Source organism: Phascolarctos cinereus, unplaced genomic scaffold, assembly GCF_003287225.1.
Source record: "Phascolarctos cinereus isolate Bilbo 61053 unplaced genomic scaffold, phaCin_HiC Scaffold_7;HRSCAF=346, whole genome shotgun sequence".
NCBI lineage: Eukaryota > Metazoa > Chordata > Mammalia > Diprotodontia > Phascolarctidae > Phascolarctos > Phascolarctos cinereus.
This window is the reverse complement of record NW_027556180.1, coordinates 169,045,080-169,067,416: the sequence shown is the minus strand read 5'-3', so window position 1 is coordinate 169,067,416 and position 22,337 is coordinate 169,045,080. Positions and strand designations below refer to the sequence as shown.

General features: G+C 39.0%; 1 protein-coding gene across 1 annotated transcript in view; it reads right to left on the bottom strand.

Annotated features, from left to right (window-relative positions):
• The window catches only part of LOC144454852 (uncharacterized), a 59,288-nt gene extending 43,337 nt beyond the window's left edge, over positions 1 to 15,951 (bottom strand). The window contains exon 1 of the mRNA XM_078147628.1: positions 15,869 to 15,951. The gene's annotated coding sequence lies outside the window, so the exon portion shown is untranslated. The remainder of the gene's footprint in view (positions 1 to 15,868) is intronic.
• Between the last annotated feature and the right edge of the window lie 6,386 nt (positions 15,952 to 22,337).

Genomic DNA, 22,337 nt, shown 5'->3' with positions numbered 1-22,337 from the left:
TTCTTAGGCAGTTATATACTCTCTGATGTTGTTTGGTCATTTTTTAGTCATCTCTGACTCTCCATAACCCCATTTGAAGTTTTCTTGGCAAAGATATGGGAGTGGTTTGCTATTTTCATCTCCAGATCATTTTCCAGAGGAGGAATCTGAGGCAAATAGGGTTAAGTGACTTGCTGAAGGTCACACAGCTAGTGTCAGAGGCACTTAGGAGGAAGAGTCTTCCTAACTCCAGGGCCAACGCTCTATCCATCTCTAAAACACATAAGAAAATATGTGTGTGTGTGTATATACATATATATATATGAAATGAAGCTACATACATAACACATACACACATATAAATGTACACATATATGCACACACATACATACAACTATATACATGTATGCACACATATGATATATGCACAGGATAATACATACACGTGTATGTACATGCATATATATATATGTGTGTGTGTGTGTGTGTGTGTGTGTGTGTGTGTGTGTATATATATCTCTATATATCTGTCTGTCTATCTGTTTTACTTTGCAAACCTTAAAGAGTTATAGAAATGTTGTTGCCTACATGCTAGAAATCTGGAGTGGCCCCTGTGGTCACCCATGTGTGATTCTGAGTGGACTTTCTAAGTCAAAATCTCTGAGTTTTAGTCAAGGTTCTGACATCAGGTCAATGTGTGATGGGAGGTTGCTTCACTTGTCTAACTCTTAATCTTTTCATTTATAAAATAAGGGGGTCGGGCTGACTTTCTTCAATTCTATATTATCATCCCACAGCGAAGCTACTACAGTTTGGACTTTTTCTAACACTGAGGGAGAACTAGGTTAGTTAGGCAAGGACGACTACAAATAGGCAAAATAGGCAGCTATCTAGGGACAGCTAGGTGGAACAATGGATTGAGTGCCAGCCCTGGGCTCAGGAGGACCTGAGTTCAAATCTGACCTCATACACTTACTACCTGTATAACTCCGGGCAAGTCACTTAATCCTGATTGCCTCCAACAAAAAACAGGCAGCCATCTATTATAAGGTATGATATAGAAGGCAGCAGGAAAGCCTTTGTAAGTTCGAGGAAGGCAAGACCCTTTTACGATTTGAATTTCTACCCTTGGCCCCACAGCACTCAGCACAGGGCTTTGCTCATTTCAGGCCCTTAATAAATGATATCTTGATGAAGCAGTATGTCGCAGTGGATGGAGCACAGACTTGGACTCAGGAAGATCTAGGGTTCATTCTCACTTCTGACACTTACTTGCTGCATAGCTAAGGGCATGTCACTTACCAGAGTCTCAGTTTTTTCATCTGTAAAATGAGGACAATAGTGTCTGTAATGCCTTATGGGAGGGTTGCGAGGCTCAAATGAGATATCATGTGAAAAATGCTTTGATGCTTTAAAATTTTATATATGTATATATATATATATATGATTTATAATTTATACATATGTACACACATACATATATACATATCTATATCTATATCTATCTATCTATCTATCTATCTATCTATCTATGTCTGTCTGTCTGTCTGTCTGTCTGTCTGTCTGTCTGTCTATCTATCTATCTATATCTCAGACATTATCATCAGCTAGGCTAGTCTTCACAGGACAGCAATATTATTCATCACTAAGCCCTCCCCACCCATATAACCCCAATTAGTCTTCTTGCCTGCTACCCTCTGCAGCTTCAGGGGAACTAAAAGTAGCTTTCTCTCTTTCTGCATCTCTGTCTCCCTATGATTTTTTTTTTGCTTCTTTTGCAGTTTTCCCCACATCCTCTCAGTCTCTAAGACCTTGGAATTTTACCTCAACATCATCTTTGACATCTCTCCTCTTTTCTACACTAATATGGCTACAGCTCCAGTCTGGGCTCTTATTACCTCTTACCCAGCCTCCTTTAATAGACTTCTAATAAGTATCCCTAAATCCTATGTTCTTTCTTTCTTCTTTCTTTCTCTCTCACTTTCTTTCTTTCTTTCTTTCTCACTCTCTTTTTTCTTTCTTCCTTCCTTCCTTTCTTTCTTTCTTTCTTTCTTTCTTTCTCACTCTCTTTTTTCTTTCTTTCTCTCCTTCTGTCTCTCTGTTTCCCTCTCTCTTTCTTTCTTTCTTCTTCTTTCTTTCTTCTTCTTTCTTTCTTTCTTTCTTTCCTTCCTTCTTTCTTTCTTTCTCTCTTTCTTTCTTTCTTTCTCTCTTCCTTTCTTTCTCTCTTTCTCTCTTCCTTCCTTCCTTCCTTCCTTCCTTCCTTCCTTCCTTCCTTCCTTCCTTCCTTCCTTCCTTTTGACAATAGGGGCATAGGCACCTCAACTTGGCATTTAATGCCTTCTACTACTAATTTCCATTTATCTTTCTTGCCTTTTTTTCCATGTTACTCATTTTCACATACTTATGTTTTCTCCTGTAGGTCAACCTATGTATAAAGGGGGCTTAGTCTAGAATAGGAGATGCTACAGCAGCTACAACTCAAATAAAAATACAAGTCATGCCCTTGGGTTTGGGATACATTAGACCTGTGGCACCACAGAGAGTATCAAGTACAATTTATCCTTGGAAGATTATTCTCCCTGAGATCCTGGTGGAAGAAGAAATATCGAAGGGACAAAAGGATGTCTTTTCTTCCTCCTTACTGCTTAGAAGTTCACAATGCAAGTCTCCTAAGCTCAAAGAGGAAAAGGACATCATGACGTGTAGATTCAAAGGGAAAAAATGGATCCAGTTAAATCAATAATACCTTATTACATTATCATAAATACTGAATTAATTACGTTAACATGTTTTATTAGAATGATTATTTGAATCTTACCCTTTGGAATTTACTCAAGTCTATGATTATTCAGTGTATTTTTGATTCATTTTTAAGGGGCTATTCTTGTACTGTATATATTGTGAAGATGCAGGGTTTTATATTTTTAAAAATGTAATTCCCATAGCGGCTCTTCAAAATGAGTTAGTAGAGAGCAATTTATTTTCTAGGGGAGGTGTGTGTGTGGGGAAGGTGGGAGATGATGAATGTTGTTATTAGTTAGATTATCTAGAAGAGCAAAGGTTTCAGTTCTGAGAGGCTCCAATGAACAGTCAGATTCAGAAAAGTGATAAAAGCCTCATGATTCTCCTGTGAATCATAGGGAATAAAATCTGCTCTTCACCATTAACACTTTCAGGTCTGTAGAGTACCTAATAGCATTGTATCACTACCCAACAGTAGTACTACCCTATAGTGGGCAGCTTATATCATAGGGGCCTTACAGAAGAATCCCAGATTAGAAAGGGTAAGGAGGAAAACACGAGTGTCTGGATCTCTCGAACACGAGGTCAGCATTATGCTTGCTCATTCTAATAAAATGCTCTGTAAGCAGGAAAAGCCGGAACTAGGGACAGGACTGAAGACTAAAAGACATGTCTAAACCTCCAAAATGGAACTAATGTGTTGCTAGGACAGCTGCCAGCATCATAAAAATGAATGGGGGGGGGTTGATGCAAAAATGGGGTCCAATGTGGACCATGTTTTCTAAGATTAAAAATACCTATAATGACTTATTTTATAGACTTGAGATCTACTATTTTTACCAAGTGATCCATCAGGAACTACTCAGACCTGTCCTCATTTCATGGGAATTATAAGATCTTCAAGTCATCTAGTTCATTCAAACTCATCATAGAAGGCAAAACAATTGACCAGAAGGAGAGAGAAAAGGCAGAGAGCTCCCTGAAAGAAGACTGAATAGCTCCTATGTTGCTGGGGTTTTTTAGAACAATTTTGAAACTTCTTATTGAGAGACAACACAGTATAGTGGGAAACAACCTGTTTCTGGTTTGTGCTCCACAGAAAATACCTGACAAAATGAAGCAAAATTTGCTCAGAAGAAGAAAAAAAGCCTGAAATCTTCACCTTCCAGAAAGACAATCCCTTCAGACAAAGCTTCAGATGACTGATTTGATATTCTAATGGGGCGCTGGACACTGATTACTTTAAAACGATTTCCTGATGGACCAGTGGGGCCTTTCTCACAACCACAAGCTACTGTTTAAATCCCCCAGGAAACCCAGGTCACCACCCTCATCACTAGCTCATTCCATTTGCATGACAGGGACCTAAACCCTCTTCAGAGTAATAACACTGAAGGAAAGATAAAAGAAGTGATAGTAAAATTCTTCTTATGGCTCTCACAATTTTTTTTTAAAAGGCAGAAATTGTGAAAATGCAGTTAAAAGAAAACATCTCTGGATAGTATCTCACTCAACATTTCCTGCCTTATATTTCTTCCGTGGCAGATGGTCACTCTGGTTACTGTTTTAGGGTTGAGATTTAGTTTTTGCTCAAGAAAAAGTATATAAAGCAGTCCAATTCCTGAGGGGTCAGGCATGGGAAGGATATACTAAATAAGATGATTGACGAAAATGTCTTCCAAATGAAGAAAAACAACTTAGGTTTAATTGTCTCAGAGGAGAGCTGGTCACTGGTCCAGCACCTAGCACCATGCCTTGAATGATATAGTAGATGCATAATAAATATTTGCTACATTGAATTGTCTGGGAGTCTTTGGGGTAACCTGTGTTTCCACCTAAGGACAAGGTTTAGAGGCTGAGGACTAGGTTAGAATTTTGGCTCTAGATCTTATGTCTGTAGGACCTTGCACCAGTCAATTGACTTCTTTGCCTCCACTTCCTCATCTGTAAAATGAAGCAGGGTGGACTTGATAAGCTCTTCCAGCTTGAACTCTACGGGCCTACAAAGCTATGGAGAAGAATCACAGGAATCTGTTCAAACTGCTTTGTGGGATCTTTGGTCTAGGTCACTCATCCCAATCACATCTTTTTGTTTCTTCTCCCAGAGTAAAAAGTTAGAAGGACCTTAAAGTAATGACCTGATCTTGGATTGAGAGTCAGAGGACCTGGGTTTGATCGCTCCCTTTGCTACTTACTACCCTTGTGACCTTTGGGCAAGTTATTTCCTCTCTATGGGCCTCAGTTTCCTAATCTGTACAAAAAAAGCTTGGATTAGATGCCATTTAAGGCAACAAAGTAGGGCAATAAACCTTCACTAAGTGTGTATGTGTGTCAGGGTCTTATGGTCCTGTGAGCCGGCACATCTCCTAATGTACAGTGTCTAGGCAGATAAGAATCTGTCCTATTTTGATAACCCATTCTCTAGGAAGTGTTTCCTTATCACTGATATGAATCCCTCCTACAACAGCTTAAATCCATTTATTTATCATCTGCCTTTTGCAGATATGAATAAAACTGCTCATTGCATTCTCTTACATAAAAAAATCATTCAACAATTTTTATAGACGGGTATTAAAATAGTCATTGTGTAGTTTTACTATCTCAATTTAGTTTAATTTTAAAACATTTTATTATGTGCCTGCTGTGTATAAGGTAGGTGGTACAGTGGGATAGGCCTGAAGTCAGGAAGATCTGAGTTCAAATACGGATTCAGACACTTACTAGCCATATGACCTTGGTCAAGTCACTTAACCCTATTTGCCTCAGTTTCCTCATTTGTAAAATGAATTGGGAAAGGAAATGGCAAACCACCCCAGTATCTTTGCCAAGAAAACCCCAAATAGGGTCATGAAGAGATGGACATAACTGAAAGGAAAGAGATCCTGTCCTCGAGGAAATTATATTCTATTGAGAAGATACAAAATATACATAGATAAAAATAAGAATTACGGACAAAGCTATGCAAAGTAACTTTGAGTGAAAGAGAGTAAGTGATAACAATAGAGGAGAAAGTAGCACTTTGAAGGAAGGTGTAAATGCCATAAGAGATGAAGACAGAGTGTATTTCAGATATGAGGGACCACTTGTACAAAGGCAGGAAATAGGGTGATAGAATGCCAAATATAGAGACTGAATACTGGGACCGTTTTACTAGAACTCAGTGAATAAATAAGAGGAATATGAAATAGGATTGGAAAGGCTGGGATAGGGGAGGAAAAAATAAATCGTGAAGGACCTTACATGCCAGGCTAAGGATTTTTTTAAAAAGAATTTTATTCTGAAAATAATAATCATGAAAGATTTTTTGAGAAGTATGTAACATGACCAGATCTGTCTTTTAGAAATTTCAGTTTGGCAGCTTTATGGAGGATGGATTGAAGAGGGATGGGACTGGGGTCAGGGCTAACAATTTTCAGGGGGTATTTCAATAGTTCAGGCAAGAGGTGTTAAGGCTGTGAACAAAGAGTAGAGGACGTGTGAATAGATGTGAAGAAGATGAACATAAAGTTTGTCATGGAAGTAGGTTCAACATGATTTGGCCAATTGATTGGCTACGTGGTCCTGGGAGAAGGAAGGGTCAAAAATAGCTCCAAAGCTTTGAACTGCGGTGACTCAAAGGATTATGGTGCTATCAGCAGAAATGGGGAATTTTAGAAAAAGGATGGGCTTGGAGGAAAATATAATGAATTCTGTTTTGGACGTATTGACTTTGTGGTGCCTATAAAACATTCAGGTGGATATGTCTGTCAGGCACATGGGGGTATAGGATTGACATTCAGGAGAGAAAATAGGATTGCCTATATTAGATTTGAGAGTCACCCACATGATTGAACTCACGAAAACTAACTGATGAGGTTATTGAGAGAGAGAGAGAGGAGAGAGAGAGAGAGAGAGAGAGAGGACAATGCCTTGGGGTATACACCCACAGTTACGAAGCTATAGTTAGATAGTGATTTTGGTAAAGGAAATTGAGAGAAACCAGTCAGAGAGGTAAGAGAAAGACCATTAAGAAAGCAAGGTCATGAAAGCTAAGGAAAAGAGAGCATTCTGGAGGAGGGAGTTGGTCAATAGTATCATTAACTGCAGAAGAGTCAAGGAATGATGAAGGCTGAGAAAAGACCATTGGATTTAGCAATTAAAGGTCACATAGAGCATTTATTAAGTGCGTATATATTGTGCCAGGCACTGTGTTAAATATTGGAATTATAAACACGAATAAATAAGGCAGTTCCTACCCTCTAGGACCTTACATTTTGATGGAAGAAGACACACATGGGAAAGCTGGAAGTGAGGGATAAAGGGTACGTACATGGGGGAGAGTGGTAGAGAGAATCTAAACATGAGTGATGTAATGCACGGCAGAGGTCCTTCCTAAAATGGTGGACCCAGGAGGAAATTGACAGTCAGAATGGAAGTTTCCCTACGGTCACTGATAACTTTGGAGAAAGCTGTTAGAATTTAAGTAGGAGCGTCTGAAGCCAGATTGTAAGAGATTAAGAAGTGAGACTCTCTTTTCCTCTCTGCCAAGTATGTGGGCTTTCTAAAAAGGTTCTCTCTCAGGATTCCCTTGGGGGAGGGGAAGAACATCCCCTTACCTCCCCTCTCCCCAAAACCTATGATGGCTGTTACTATATAACAGCAGACACATGTGTTGCTCGAGCGGGCCAAAGCTTTGGGCCTTGGGCTCCTGGTTGCTTTTTTCACTTTGCATTCTTTCCTTGTGCACAGATGAGATTGACTCTTTTGGAGTAGCTACCTCTAAGTTCCAGAGTTTCCGTTTTTCACAGTTGGTATCGGCTACACTTTGGGAAAAGCTTTCTGTAACAATAGCTAAAATTTATATAGCACTTATTATGTATCAGGCACTATGGTGAGTGACTGGGAGATAGGTGCTATTATTATAATATCCATTTTACAGATGAAGAAACTGAGGCTAATAGAGGGTAAGTGACTTGCCCAGGGTCACATAGCTAGCAAGTGTCTGAGGTCATATTTGAACTTAGGTCTTTCTGACTCCAAGCCCTGTAATGGAGAAGCAATGCAGCTACCACAATACTTCTCAGAAAAGATCGTCATAGAAAAGAGGAGGAGACCAAGACTGTGTTTAGCTTTCCCAAAGACATGGACCTTGAGAGAGTTGTTCAGAGATTGCAGAGTCAAGGGTAAGGTAAAATGGATGTTAAGCAATCCCACTAAACGTTTCATGTTTTAACATTTTGAGTAAAACTTCCTGCTGCCCCACCTCCAGGTGTTACAGAGCATGGTGTCATGTTCTAAGTCTTTACTGATGGTATTGTTATAAATCTTTTGGGTTTTGAGAATTTTTTTTTGCATAGAGAAAATAAATAGCTGTCCTATACCTCACCTACATTGTACCACGAGAACCTTTCTGGTTCTTTTTAGGGAGATCATTGACTCTTAAGTTTTCAGGGATTTCCCCTCAGGTTTCCAGGGTATGGCATAATAAGCCAGACAATGCAAGAAAGAGTTTGACTTTCTCTTTAGAGGTCAGGTTCCTCTAAGACTGAACCAGACATGTGAGCTCAGAGGTGAGGAGCCTCTTACCAAGAAAGGGCCTTTCTAAGACCTCAGTCTACAATTCTAGTCTGTTGTTATGCATACCTGTTGTTTTCTGTCAATAGAAAGTAATCTCTGTGGGGGCAAGGATTTTTTTAAAGTTTTTAACATTTACTTTTATGAGATTTTGAGTTCTAAATTTTTCCCTCTCCCTTCCCTCCCTCCTCCCCAAGACAGCATGCAATCTGGCATTGGCTATACTTGTGTAATCATATTAATCATATTTCTGCATTAGTCATGTTGTGAAAGAAGAATCACAACAAAGGGGGAAAACCATGAGAAAGACCAAAAAAACCAAAAAAAGAGAGAGAGAAAATAGTATGCTTTGATCTGCATTCAAACTCCATAGTTCTTTCTCTGGATGTGGATGGCATTTCCCATTATGAGTCTTTTGGAATTGTCTTAGATCATTGCATTGCTGAGAAGAGCTAAGTCTATCAAAGTTGGTCATCACACAATGTTGCTATTACTGTGTGAAATGTTCTGGCTCTCCTCACTTCACTCAGCATCAGTTCATATCAGTTTCCAGGTTTTTCTGAAGTCCTCCTGCTCATCATTTCTTATGGAACAATAGTATTCCATTACATTCATATAGCACAACTTGTTCAGCCTTTCCCCAACTGAGGGGAAAAATTTCCAGTTTTTAGGGGGCAAGGATTTTGTTTCTGTATTTTAATCCTCAGTACCTAGCTTAGTGCCTAGCACACATTTGACATTTATTTTTTATTTTTTGCTTTTAGGCAATTGGGGTTAAGTGACTTGCCCAGGGTCACACAGCTAGTAAGTATCAAGTGTTTGGTCTGAGGCCGGATTTGAACTCAGGTCCTCCTGACTTCAGGGCCGGTGCTCTATCCACTGCGCCATCTAGCTGCCCCTTTATTTTTTATTTTTTATTTTTTTTTTGCACATTTGACATTTAATAATTGCCTGTTGATTGAAAAAAAAAGGAATGGGAGGAGAGGAAAAGGATGGGAAAGCATGTTAAATAACCTCAGTCCTAAATTATCTCATTGTCTTTAACCTTCCATCATAGATTTCTTTTCCAGTTCCTCCATTCCAAATTACTCATGGTGGTCTTTAGTTGTGAGACTATGACCTTAGAATAGCAGTTTAGAATTATGTTTCCAGAGAGGGTTCTACTTTAAATCTATCCTTTACTCTCTAGGAGCAAAGCTAAATTGGGAGCTGCCTTAATATTCCCAATTTAGCTTTTTCTAAAAGTTTAAAGGTATGACTCAGGCTGGCATAGAAGTGCTGTAGGAGGAAGTGAAGGAAGGAAAGTAATAATTTCCAGGCATAGGGTACTCAGAGGGAAATACTTGGAAATGTTATCATGGCTCAGCCTGTTTCTTTAGCCATTTGTCATGGGTGGACTGGGATTTCAGAAGGAATGTCTTTAAAGATTGTCTTGCTCTGCAGAAGTTTGGGGTTCACTGTATGGAAAATTGCATATCATATCTGATTTTTAAAAATATATTAACTAACTTTGCTGATTTTTTAAAATCTTTCTCCTCCTCTGTCTCTCTGTCTTTCTCTTCTCTCTGTTTCTCTGTCTCTGCTTCTCCTCTCTCTGACTGTTTCAGAAATTCTTTGTTTTAAGGAATAGCTCTCTCTTTTGGGGCTGAGGGAAGTATACAGGAAATCTAGGCAAGGTTAAAAAACAATACAAATCTATTTTTAAAAGAAGAGTGAGTCTCCACTATATCTTCAGTTTTCAGGAATAATAATCTCTCTGACCCCAAGTCCAATGGAAGTTAAAGTTACGAACTAGTTACAGACAACTCTTAGAAACGAGGGAGAAGTAGAATCCAAATAAGTGGGAGCTAAAATATTAGGCAATAGGAAAGCAATGAATTCAACATAAAAATAGATTCCATACTTTATTCCCTCATTTTAGCCCCTCTCAGTACCTATATGTACCAGGCACTAGGTGCTGGAGAAACTAAGAAAAAGCAAAAACAGTCCCTGTCCTTAAGGAAGCTCACCAAATCTTATTGATTCTGCTTGGCAATATTTCTCTTATCTGGCATATATCCCTTCCTTTCCACTCTCACTCCTATCTGATAGGCTTAATCCTAATCTATCCCTGACTCACCTAATCATTAAGCACCTACTACATTCAGGAGGTATGAGGCTACATACATATACACATGTATATGTGTGTGCAATACACAACCGACACAATACACACACATACAACACATGCATACACACATGCACATATATCCATACATCTATACACATACATATATTGTATGTACACGTGCATGCATAAATATACATGCCCCTACACATACACATACATTTGCACATATGCACACAGGCACACACAAGTTACACATAGAAGGCACTATATACACATGGCATATCTATACATATACGTATATGTGTGTATATGCATGCATGCATAAGTATACCCAACACATTTCTATTAAATATACATTTACACACATATGTGCACATCTATACATACATGCACACATACAATACATCCACATGCCTATACATACATATGTATATACATATACACATATACATACAACTATCCATCCGTCCGTCCATCCATCCATCCATCTGTCCGTCCATCTATGTATCTATCCATCATCTATCTATCATCTATCTATCTATCCATCCATCCATCCATCTATGTATGTATGTATGTATGTATGTATCCATCCATCCATCTATCTATGTATCTATCTATCTATCTATCTGTACATTCCTTGTTCTCAAGGAACTAAGTCTGATGAGGGACAAATGTAGACAAATGACAAAGATACAAGATAAAGTGAGATGAGTATAAACGAGATGTCCAGCAAAATGCTATGAGAAATCAGAAGGAAGCTTACTTGAAGTTGGGGGAAGACTCTGTGGTGAAGGTAGCACCTGATTTTGACCTTGAAGGAAGGAACATCAGGGGGTGAAGATAGGGGACAGAGAATCCCTTCCTGACATGGAAGACAAGGTGAAAAGGTATGGAGAGGAAGGGGGACAGAATAAGGAGAGTTGAAAATATTTGTCTTTTTGAGCTCTTCACTATCTGGTCCTAGGCTACTTTTTCAAACTTACTGTGCATTACTCCTTTTCATGAGTTAGATCTCTGTTCCAGTTACATGGCTTACACAATATTTCATCTCCTGTCTCCTTGCCTTTGTACAGTTTTCCCCAAGATTGTGACCCTAAGACTTCTTGTAGAATACCAAGCAGCTAGGCAGCACAATGGGTGAAGCACTGGGCTTGGAATCAGGAAGACTCATCTCCCTAAGTTCGAATCTAGTTTCAGACACTATGTAACCCTGGGCAGTCACTTAACCCTGTTTGCCTCAGTTTCCTCATCTGTACAATGAACTGGAGAAGGAAATGGCAAACCACTCCAGTATCTCTGACAAAAAAACCCCAAAGGGGGTCAAAAAAAATTGAACACGCACTCAAATGACTCTACAACTTAGAATACTTACCTTTCTTCAAAGCTCAGCTTACTCAAGTGCTTCTTCTTAGAGGAAACAACCCTGATGCCCCAGTTGCTAGTACTCACTTCCAGGAAATTCTGTATCTAGGCTGTATCTACTTTGTATTGAACTTTTCACGTAAATGTTGTTTCTGCCACATAGAATGTTAGCTCCCTCAGGTACAGGCATTTTGTTTTTATACCCTAACACAGTGCCCAGCATAGAGGTACCTAAGAAATGCTGAATTTATCAATAAAAATAGTTCAGCTTAGCTGGAATGCAGATAAGAGTATGTGAAGGGTAGTAATAGGAGCTAAAAGTGAAAAAGTTTGAGAAGCTTGAATGCTAAGAATAGATATTTATGTTTTATTTGGTAGACAATAGGGGTTGCAGATAGTTTTTTCTTTAGAAGAGGGGTGACATGTTCAGAGTAGCATATTTGAGAGACTTTTAAGACTATGTTGTATGTGAAGGATGACTTGGAGAAATAATAGATTAACAAAGGTGGAAAGCCTGGTTAGGAGAGTATTTTAATATTCCAGTTTAGCTGTAATGAAAACTTGAACAAAGGTAGTTATGGAGGGAGTTCGGAGGACAGAGCATATTTGAAATAGAAAATTATAGGAAGAGGAGGAAGTCAAATGTAACGGTGACCAGCCCTTCTGGAGAGCATGCCTGAGACTGGGTCCTTCCTAGTGCCACATTTGCCTCAGTGTTTTCCAGGGGGCCCCTTGATTAGAAACATGCATCACAATTCCTTTAGCCCCCTTCATCCCCCCTGAAAGTGGTTTCTGCTCTTTCTGGAATTACTCATGGCACTTTTTGTACCTCTTTACATTCATCTCTTTCTCCTTTGTGTCATTATCAATTATGAATATGCCATTTCCCCTGATTTTAAGACCTTTGAGGGCAGAGTACATGTCATATCTAATTTGTTTATATGTTCTAGGTACATTGCGGTAGGGGTACAAAGACAAAGATAAAGACAAACCAACACCTGCTCTCCAAAAGATTTAATGTCTTAATTTACCTGGGCCTTTTTTGTTCTATTTGTTTGTTTATATAAATTTTCCTATATAAGTTTTTCTTAATTTAGTACCTACCTGTACTCTGCCTATTTGACATTTTGAATTGGATTTCCTATAGACATCTCAAATTTGACATATCCAAGAGTGAGCTCATCTTTCTTCCGAACATTCCCCTTTTGCTAACTTCATCTTTTTTTTTTATTTGAGGGTATAGGGGTTAAGTGACTTATCCAGGGCAACACAGCTAGTAAGTATCTGAGGCCAGATTTGGACTCAGGCCCTCGTGACTCCAGGGCCAGTGCTCTATCCACTGTGCCACCTAGCTGCCCCACTAACTTCTTTATTCTTGTCAAGGGCACCACCATCTTCCCAGTCTCTCACTTAAGGTATCATCCTGACTCCTCACCCTTTCTCATTTCCTATATGCAATGTTGACAAAGCCTGTCAATTTCACCTTCTTGAAATGTCTCATATTTCCTTGTTTCTCTCGTCTGACACTACCACCACCCAATTTCAGGCCCCTATCACCTTACAATTGGAAGACTGTAACAGTCTTCTGGCTGGTCCTCCTGCCTTCTTCCTCCAGTTCATCTTCTACTCAGCCATCAAAATAGATTTCCTAAAGGTCAAATTCCCTCCTCCCCCCACATCATTCAATAAACTCCAGTGGCTCCCTTTATCTTAAAGATCAAATATTAAATCCTCTATTTGGCCATTTATAATCTGCTCTCCTCCTACCTTTCCAGTCTTTATGTACCTTGGTGTTATTGTTATTGTTATTCAGTCATTTCATCGTGTCAGACTCTTCATGACTTCATGGACCGTAGCATGCCAGGCCCTTCTATGCTCCGCTATTTCTCATGTTTGTGGTTTCCATGACACGATCTATCCATCTCACCCTCTGCTATCCCATTTTCCTTTTGCCTTCAATCATTCCCAACAAGGTCTTTTCCAATGAGTCCCATCTTCTCATTATGTGGCCAAAATATTTAAGCTTCAACTTCAGTATTTGACTTTCCAGTGAATAGCCTGAATTAATTTCTTTTAGTGTTGACTTATTTGATCTCCTTGCTGTCCAGGGGACTCTCAAAAGTCTTTTCCAGCCCCACAATTCTAAACCACCAATTCTGCAGCACTCAGCTGCACCAATTCTCACAACTGTCCTCCCTAGGGATGCTGGCCTCTTTCTTGTTCCTTACACAGGACACTCCATCTCCCAACTGTGTATTTGTGGTTGTTCCCTGTGCCTGGAATTCTCTCCTTCATTTCTACCTTCCAACTTCCTTGGCTTTCTTCAGGTCCCATTTTTTTTTTTTTTTGGCTAGGCAATAAGGTTAAGTGACTTTCCCAGGGTCACACAGCTGAAGCTGGATTTGAACTCAGGTCCTCCTGAATCCAGGGTGGGTGTTCTATCCACTGTGCCACCTGGCTGCCCCTAAGGTCCTATTTTTTGCAAGAAGCCTATGCTCAGTCTTGCTAGTGCCTTTCTTCTATAATGATGTCCAGTTTATCCTATATTATAACTTATTTGTACATAGCTGTGTACATGTTGTCTCCCCCATTAAGGGACCTCCCTTGAGGTCAGACACTGTTTTTTTCCCCCTTTGTATACCCATTGCTTGGCATAGTGCCTGGCATATAGCTGGCACTTAATATATTCTTGACTGGACTTGAGATGGCAGGGGCTCCAGAGATCATCTAATCCAGGCCTGCACAACATTCAGCCCTCACCACTTGAGGCCTGTGAAAGGATTTCAGGCCACCCTCAAAAAATGTACAGAATATAAAACAGGCCTGCATAACATACCCGCCTGTGGGCTGCAAGTTATGTTATGCAGGCCTGATCTAGTCTAACCCCCTCATTTTAAAGATGAGAAAATGGAGGCACAGAAATGTTGAATGACACAGGGCCAAAATTCAAACTTAGGTCCTATGAATCCAAAACCATCATGCCTTTATCTGTACTACAAAGGTGTTTTGTTTTGTTTTTGTCATACTTCTGACTAACACAGCTCACCTGGTGTGCAGTTAAAAAACATGAAGATTGCCAAATGCTCAAGTTTAGCTTAGCCTAGCCCTCTGTAAAATGCGTATGCTGTAATTGGGTCCTGGAGTTGGAATCAGAAGAGTGGGGTTTGGGTCTTGGTCCTGACACTTCTAGTATTACCCGTGTGACCTTGGAAAAGTCACTGGAGCCTCCTCTTTGAAGTCTCCCTTTCCTCATATGTAACATAAAAAACAAAGGATGAACAACAGGCCATGTCTGGGGATTTGGGCAGCAGGAGCAAATTATATTAAAGAGGCAGAGGCAGCTTGGCATGCTGAAAAGAGTGGGTCAAGATACCTATGTCCTAGTTTACTATCTCCGTGGCCCTGGGGCAAGTTATTATTTCCCAGTACCTGTTTCCTTATCTGTAATAAGAAGGACTTTAATTAGATGGCCTCTAGAGCTATGATAACTATGAAAAGAGAGCCTGGGATACCCCCAGCACAGCTTGCATTGATGTTGCCTTTGATTCCAGAAGGTCTGTGTCGTTTTGGTTCCCAGGCTGACAGTCCACCCTGGTCAGATGTAGTCATCTAAAATGGTAAAGGTGACCCTACGAAAGGGTCAGTTCAGGATCCTTATTGATGTGTGGCCTTCCATGAAGGGAAGAATGTGATTTCTTTCCATTTTGGTTCTCTGGGTCCTTCCAGGCCCTGGGCCCATTCACTCTGAAAAGAAAGTACTCCAACCACCTTGTGTGAATTCCCTGGCGACAAGGTAAACCCTACCCTCTCCTTTCAGATGTCAGTGGTCTGCAATGAAATACCAATTCTCTCTGCTGGTTTCAACTTGTTATATAAAATACCTGCCCTGTTTAACACATACACTTGTCATGAAAATCAAAGATGATGGTGCATATGAGCAATATTGTAATCATAAAACATAATACAAATGAAACGTATTATTATTACCTTCTTGACCATAGCAACGTGTCTATAAAATACAATGAAAATGTTCATGCTAAGTGTTTAGATTTCAAATATAGAATGAGTTTCAAATATAGAACTGTGTTGATTAAAACATGACAGCTAGAAAAATTCACCTACCATATGCTTTATCTAGGTCAGTGGGCTGTGGAAAATCTTTATACAGTTCACTAATATCTTCACCTTGAGAAACATTTGCTTGGGAACCTGTAAACAGGAATGTTAATGGCACATTAGTAGCTGGCAGCTTTTTTTTTGTTGTTTATTTCAGTAAAAATGTATTCTGATATTAATTTCTGACCTTCCGTTTTGCCCTGTGAGATTCTCCAAGGTATTTAAAATTTGATTAATCCAAAAATCGTTAAGAGAGTCTGCTGCATCTAGATTGGGGGGTGGGGAGGGGAAAGATTAAAAAAAATAAATTGGCAATCAAATAAACAATCTGATAACTAAACAAATACATAATTCAATAAATAAACAAATAGATCAAATAATCAGATAAATAGACAGATTGATGGATGATGGATAGATAGATAGATAGATAGATAGATAGATAGATAGATAGATAGATAGAGAGATAGATGGAGATGAAAAGAACACCAGTGGCCAATTGTTCTGACTCTCACTGTTTATACTTTAATTGTCCTAGACAGATCCAGGAAGAAGAGCACTGCTGCTGAAAAGAAACAAGCCCTGATGCCTTTTGTCTTGATTAATTACATAGCCAGTCAAGTGGAAGGCACCATGGAATATCTGCAATTGGATTTCATGGTTCTTGCTACTGCACACTATGGGGATGGAGCTGCAAATGTAAACCGCCTCCAACAAAGAAATGACTCAATGAAATCATACACTGCATGCTGCCTAAGGCAGAGGAGGCACCCAAGTCTGCAGGTCAGCAGGCAGTTTCTATACTGGATAAGGGAGGGGGCCTTCCCACAGCCTCTGGCAGGGGGATTTCCCAGAGATGAACAGAAGGGCAGAATGAATATACTGCTGTGTACTTGTGAGTAGCAAGCCCCTGCCACAGTGCAGGCATGGGAAGGGCAGTGAAGGAATACTGTCCCTTGTGGCCCCGACTGCTCATGAAATTTTTCTGTTCATCAATTTCTGAGCATGTGTAGTGTTTAGTAAGAGGCCATCTGTCTTTTGTTGGGACGCACTGAACGGTAGCAGAGAAATGCCTGTTGTCAAGCAAACAAGTCACTGCCCTGGAGGGGAATGGGGCTGCAGGCATTTCAGCTCCTGGTTTGTCTCCTCCAGAGAAGAGGGCAATTGCCAATGGGATATAGATTTAATTTTTTTTTTTTAGCTATGAGGCACACACTGCCTCTGTGACACGTGAAAATGATAAGCTCATTGTGATAACTGATATTTTCTATACTACTTTAATGTTTGCAACCCACTTTACCTACAGGATTTTATTTGATTCTCATGGCAGCCTAATGAGGGAGGTGCTATATGTATTATCAGTCCCATTTTACATCTAGGGAAACTGAGGCACAGAGAGTTTTTTTTTTAAATGACTTGCCATCCGCCACACAGCTAGTAAGTGTTAGAACTTCACAGTTGCATAGCACTTGACCATTACGAAGCACATTTAACACACATTATCTTCTCTGATCTTATGTGTTCTTCACAACCACTCTATAATGATAACTGGAGTATTATACTATATGTAAAGAACTTTGTCAAGGCTAATGCATTCTAGAAGTATCAGTATTCTTCTTCCCCTTCTTATCCCTATTTTACAGATAAGAAACCTTAGGCACAGTGATTTGCTCAAAGATATGCAGGAATAAGGACTTGAACCAGGACCTTCTTACTACAGGACCTTCCCTACTACATAAAGTTGTGTATGTAAACCATACAACAATCGCATATGTGTATATATAAATAAGTAAATATTTGTCTGTTTGTATACACCCACATATACATATAATTTCCACTATTTAATGCACTTTGTATGATACAACCTATGGGTGTTTCAGAGACAAAGCTACTACTTGATCATTCAATTCAAGGAAAACCTTCCTTGATAAATCACAGAGAAGGGAATTGAGGGCAATCTGGCAACCTTGAGAGCTTTCCATGGCTCTCATCTGCTCTAAACCAGCTTTAATATTCATTTGTGTGAGTGTGGCTATAAAAGATATGGGAAAATACAACAGTATTTATTGATTTGGAAGGCCAAGAATAGATTTCTCACAGCAAACTGTGTATTTTAACATTAGGTTATTAAGAATGTGTTTTCTTAGCTGGTGTGTGGATGTCTTTATGGGGATGGGGGGAGGAGGAGGGTAATGACAAAATATTTATCCCAAACCGCCAGATACAGGTTCCTTTTGCATAGGTATAATTGTCTTTTAAGTTCTCCAAGGATGAATGAATGAACAAATGAAGGAAGGAAGGTATAATTTATCTAAGTGCTTACTATGTATAAAGCATGTTGTAAGCACAGGATACACAAATGAAAAAGCAGGATAGTCGTTGATGTCCAGGAGGTCACATTCTAATGGGAAAAACACACATATAGAAGCTCTAGCTGCAAGTCAGATGGAAAGGTTCCATGGCCTTTGGGCTTCGAGACAGAAATGCCTTTATTCTGTTTTCTATAGGGCTTCAAAAGGCATCCAGTAGATATGAAATAATGATGATGCTATTGTCAGATGTTCAATTCCCACATAGACTCATTTTGTACCATGCTTTATTACTGTCATAGATGTACATGTGAGACAGTCCAACTGTGTTCTGTTGGTTCTGCTTGAGACCATAGGATAATAAGATCATAGATTCAGATTGGAAAGGAGCTTACATGTCTTCAAGTCCAACCCCTTCATTTTACAGATGTGGAAACAGAGGCCCAGGAAAGGTGACTGACTTGCCCAGGTTCATACACTTAGTATGCATCTGAAGCAGGGTTTTAACTATACTATGTTAGGGGAGATCACTTGTGGTCCATAGGGCCAGGTCTCTAAAAATCTGTAGGAGAGCCAATCCGTACTAAAGCCTAGTAGAAGAAAACTAAACTGAACATAATAGCACCTCATGGAACTATATTTAGTTTTCAGTATCCTGTTAATTGATCAGCAAGGTAATGAGCACCCAGATCACTTGATCAACCCTGTCCTAATTCAGAGTCTAACTAGGTGGGGGTGAAGAGGACATTGCCCTAGGATGCCCTTAAGGTAGGAAGATAAAAGGATATGCTCCATGGTTCCATGGCACTCCTCTCCCAGGGCCTGATTTCCCCTACCACTAAACTCCTTCCCTGTCTACTTTCTCTCCATCTCTCCTGGGGCGTGGGAGATCAAGGACTGTATACACTGTCTTGGGGACTTTCTAGGGAATGTCCTTTATTTTCCTGACTCAACTGTGGCACGATACATTGTTTACTATGCTTCAACCTCCTTCCTCCTTCTTTTTCCCCTTCTACTAATTTTGCCCTGGGGACAAGAATTTTTGATTAGGCCTCCATTAATATTGGACCAAGAGACAGAGTCCTTTGCATATCTGGGCCATCACAATGCACTATAGCACCAAGTGATTCTGCTTCATGTATAAAGAAAGCAAAAATGGGTAGGGAGAGAAATCTTAAAGGAATTTGAAAGCAGCTTGATTTTCCTTAGCTGACCTCGCACACATATTTTCCACTGACAAAAGGGGAAGAAATCCACCTGGTGACTTGAACTCCATTTTCTAAAGGTTTCTTACTATCTTAATTTGCCCCACCCTATCCTTCCTTCTTTCCCACTCTCTTATGCTCGCTTTCCCTTCTTAACCTTCCTTCACCATTCCCCTCTGTCTGTCTCTCTCTGCAACATATTTTCTGTCTATTCTTATTTCCTCTTCGTTTTGCTTAAAGAGGACAATGGGTATAATGCAAATTGGTTGTGTTAATGGGGCCATTATATCTCATGCATAGTGCATTCAGTCTTGAAATCGCCCTGTAATGTTTCCTAATGTGAGCATAGGCACCAAAAAGATACTCAACTCTATTTAATTTATAACTTCCAGGGAACTCACAGAAGTCAATGTACTCCACAAATTACAAAATCTGAGAAGGATTAATTTCAAGAAGGGACTCTAGGGAAGTTTAATCACTGAATTCCAAGGCTGCAAGGAGCCCTGAAGAAGTTATCTTGCCCACACACCTGTGTTCAGGTACGGTCATATCAAAACCAGTCCAGATGAATGAGATTCTATGCTATTTTTAAGTATGTTGAGGAAAAAGACATTTATCATTTATCATTATTATTTCCTTCCTGCTAGGAATTAAAATACTCAGCATGGAATATTCCCTGAGACAATGAGAAATGCCTTCAGCATGCATGCACCTCTGTTTTATTACTTGCTTGATATTGTTAATCGGAGGATCATTGAACATAATATTATCTCTGTGGTTATACTTATCAAGAAATTACATATACGTTTAATGTATGTATGGATTATTGAATGACATTCTTTAAGGAGGCATGTTGCTTTACTAAGCCAATTGACTTTTTTTTTTTTGTAAGTATCAATCACAGTAGGATTGAACATTCCCTAAACCTTTCAGGCAATTGTGTGATTTTGAAAATGTGATCTACTACCAAAAAAGTAATTTTTAAAAGCTTGCCTACTGTAAACTAATGCATTATTGGTACACTTGTTAATTGACAACCACCATTCTGGAAAACAATTTGGACTTATGCAAGTAAACTAATAAGACTAAATTATTATGTATATAATCCAGGGCACCTATTACTGGGATTGTACCCTGAGAAAGTTATTTCCCTCAAGAAAAGGTGCATTATATACGTAGGTATTTCAGAACAGTTTTGTTTATAATAACAAAAAGTTGGAAAAAAAATATTGTGCCAAGCAATTGGGAGCCTTTATGACTTGATTGTGCTTTGCTAACATGGGAACATAGACTCACTGATTTAGAAGTAAAAAGGACCGTAAGAGGCAATCTAGTCCAATTTTCTAATTTCACAGTTGAGGAAACTGAGGCCCAGAGAGCTGAGTGACTTGCCTAAGGTCCCATAGGTATACCTTTTGAGAACCTTGGTGTATGTCTGTATCACAAGGAAATCTCAGAATTGGACTTTGTAGAGGAAATAGCACCTGCCTCAAGAAGCTTACATTCTATTAGCTATACTAGATTTTTGATGAAACAACATGGAAAATTGGCAGCATGAAAAGGTGTGAAATATATTTGGTTATACTTATGCACATTTTTGGCCTCTTTATTTAAAATTTTAAGTTAAATTGCTACAATGGCTTTCCAGTTGTATTTGAATATGTAAATTATAAAGTTAATATACAAATTCGGAGAAGGCATTTAAACTGGCAGCCTTGATTCTGAGTTTTGGGGACTCATACTAATGTGGTCTTACCCAAGTCACTATCTACTATTCTCATCTTCATGCAAAACTACCCAGCCACAACAAGGGCAGAGCAACTGGGACTTTGCCCTAGGCATCAGCGGCTGTGGAGGTACTTCTATAAATTGGTCTTCATCCCTGTTCTTCATGGTTCTTTAATGGCCTACACTGCATAGCATGACACCATTCCCTCTCCTTGGACTAGTACCTCCTGTCACTATGGCACCCCTTTCCTGAGGTTTATCTTCTCTGACAGTGCTTTAAGGAGTGTCATTCAGAATCTCTGGGGAAGACTGTCCTCTCTACAATTCTTAAAAAAAAAAGTTTTTATTTTATTTTTCTTAATTACACATAAAAACAATTTTTAACATTTTTAAAAATAATTTTTGAATTCTAAATTCTCTCCTTCCTTTCCCCTCTCCTTGAAAAGGCAAGCTCTTTGATACAGATTATACATGTGCAGTCATACAAGCATTTTTTATATTAGCCATGTTGCAAAGAAAACAGACAAAAAAAGACAAAAAAGAAGAAAAATAAGGAAAATCTTAAAAAGTATGCTTTGATCTACATTCAAACTTTATTACTTATTTATTATACTATTATATTATATTATTTATTTATTATTTATCATTTATTTATTATTCAAACTTTATTATCTTTCTCTGGAGGTGGTTAATATTTTTCATCATAAGTCCTTCAGAATTATCTTAGATTGTTATATGGCTGAAAACAGCTAAGTTATTCACAGTTGATCATCATACAATATTGCTGTTACTGTGTACAACGTTCTCCTGGCTCCATTCATTTTACTTTGCATCAGTTCATAAAAGTCCTTTCAGGTTTTTCTGAAACCGTCCTGCTCATTGTTTTTTTTATAGTACAATAGCATTCTATCACAATTATATGCCATAGTTTGTTTAGCCATTCCCCAATTGATGGGCATTCCTTCAATTTCCAATTCTTTGCCACCACAAAAAGAGCTACTATAAATATTTTTGGCATATGAGACCTTTTCCTTTTTCTTTGATCTCTTTGGGATACAGACCTAGTAGTGGTATTGCTGGGTCAAAAGGTATGCATCCTCTTCAACATTTGTTATTTTCCTTTCCTGTCATGTTAGCCAATCTGTTAGGTATGAAGTTGTACCTCAGAATTGTTTTAATTTACATTTTTCTAGTTGAGATTGATTTAGAACATTTTTATGACTATAGATAGCTTTG